The sequence below is a fragment of the Magnolia sinica genome, chromosome 9 (assembly GCF_029962835.1).
Source record: "Magnolia sinica isolate HGM2019 chromosome 9, MsV1, whole genome shotgun sequence".
NCBI lineage: Eukaryota > Viridiplantae > Streptophyta > Magnoliopsida > Magnoliales > Magnoliaceae > Magnolia > Magnolia sinica.
In genome coordinates, this window is record NC_080581.1 from 85,469,467 (window position 1) to 85,471,460 (window position 1,994).

Below are 1,994 nucleotides of genomic sequence, written 5' to 3' on the forward strand. Positions count from 1 at the left end.
TAACCTATAACCTTAACCTAAACCTAAACTTAAACCTATAACCTATAACCTAAACCTAAACCCAGAACCTAAATGTATTCTCAAATCCCTAAACCTAAAGCTACACCTAATCCTAATATAACCTAAACCTAAACCTAAACCTAAACCATAACCTAAACCTAAACCTAAACCTATAACCTATAACCTTAACCTAAACCTAAACTTAAACCTATAACCTATAACCTAAACCTAAACCCAAAACCTAAATATATTTTCAAATCCCTAAACCTAAACCTAAACTTAAACCTATAACCTATAACCTAAACCTAACATAAACCTTAACCTATTACCTGCACTTATAACATAAACTTATTACCTAAACATAAGCCTAAAACCTAAACCTAAACCTAAAATCGAAATGTATTCTCAAATCCTTGAACTTAAACCTACACATAATCCTAATCTCAACTCCTTAACCTAAACTTAAACCTAAACTTGATAACCCAAACCTAAACCTGATCCCGAACTTGGACCCGATTTCCTAAACCTAAACCTTAACCTTAACCTATTCTCAATTCCCTAAAGCTATAATCTATAATTAAAATCTAAACCTTAACTTAAACCTATAACCTAAGCCTAAACCTAAATCTAAACCTAAACCAAAACCTATAACCTAAACCTTAACCTATAACCTATAACTTAAACTTATAACCTAAAACCTAAACCTAAACCTAAAACCTAAACCTAAACCTATTTTAATGATCAGTTTTATTTTTAAAAAGTGCCCACTTTTTTGGAAGAAGTTTATGCAATTTTTCATGATGCTGAATTATAATGTTTTGTTGGTTTAATATTTTTTTTTCAGGTGAAAGACAAAAAGAAAATTGTTGCTGATTTTTTTTCTTTTTTTATTTATGATGTTAAACTTATATGTATTTATGTGTGGATGAATGTAATGTAGATAAGATTGCTTGTGTTTAGATGGATGTAGTTTATGTTTGGATGAATGTAGTTTGTGTTGGATTTACGTAGTTTGGGTTGTTTAGATGGATGTGAATGTGAATATGATGAAATATATTATATAACAGGTGTATATTAGGAAGAATACGATGAAATATATTGTAACAGGTGTATATTGACCCTGATAAAAAGGACGGTCCATGACAGTCCTTTTTAAGGACGGTCTATGGCCGTCCTTTAAAGGCCCATACGAGACGGTCCATGACAGTCCTTTTTAAGGAATGTCCATGACCGTCCTTTTAAAGGACGGTCTATGACCATCCTTTGAAGGCTTATCAAAGACGGTCTACGACAGTCCTTTTTAAGGACTGTCCATGACCGTCCTTTTAAAGGCCCATAAGAGACGGTCTAGGACCGTCTTTTTTAAGGACGGTCATGGACCGTCCTTTTAAAGGACGGTCGATGGCCGTCCTTTAAAGGCTTATAAGGGACGGTTCGAGACCGTCCTTTTAAAGGATGGTTCACGACCGTCCTTTTTTAGGACGGTCCATGACCGTCTTTTTTTTTGTCAATAAAAATGACGGTTTTCGACCGTCCTTTAAGTAATACGACACGTCAAAATTTGACGGCCCTTGCGACGGTCCATGACCGTCCTTTTTGATCATTTGAGACGGTTTTGGACCGTCCTTTTTTTACAGTTTTGGCGTAGTGGGTGCTCCGTGGGCCCCACCATGAAGTGTGTGTTTTACCTGTGCTGTTCATCCCATCTTTACATATCATTTTAGGGCTTAATCCAAAAAATGAGAGGGATATAAATCTCATATGGGCTACACCACAGGAAAATGGTAGTGATAATTGGATATCCAACATTAAAATCCTCCTAAGGCTGTTGTACTTCTTATTTGACATCGAATCTTGATTAGGTCATACAGACCTAGATGAAGGGAAAAAACAAAGATCAGCTTGATCCAAAACTTTTATGCCCCCAAGAAGTTTTTAATGGTAGGCGTTCATTCAACACTGCTTCCTATAATGTGGTCCACTTGACATTGGGA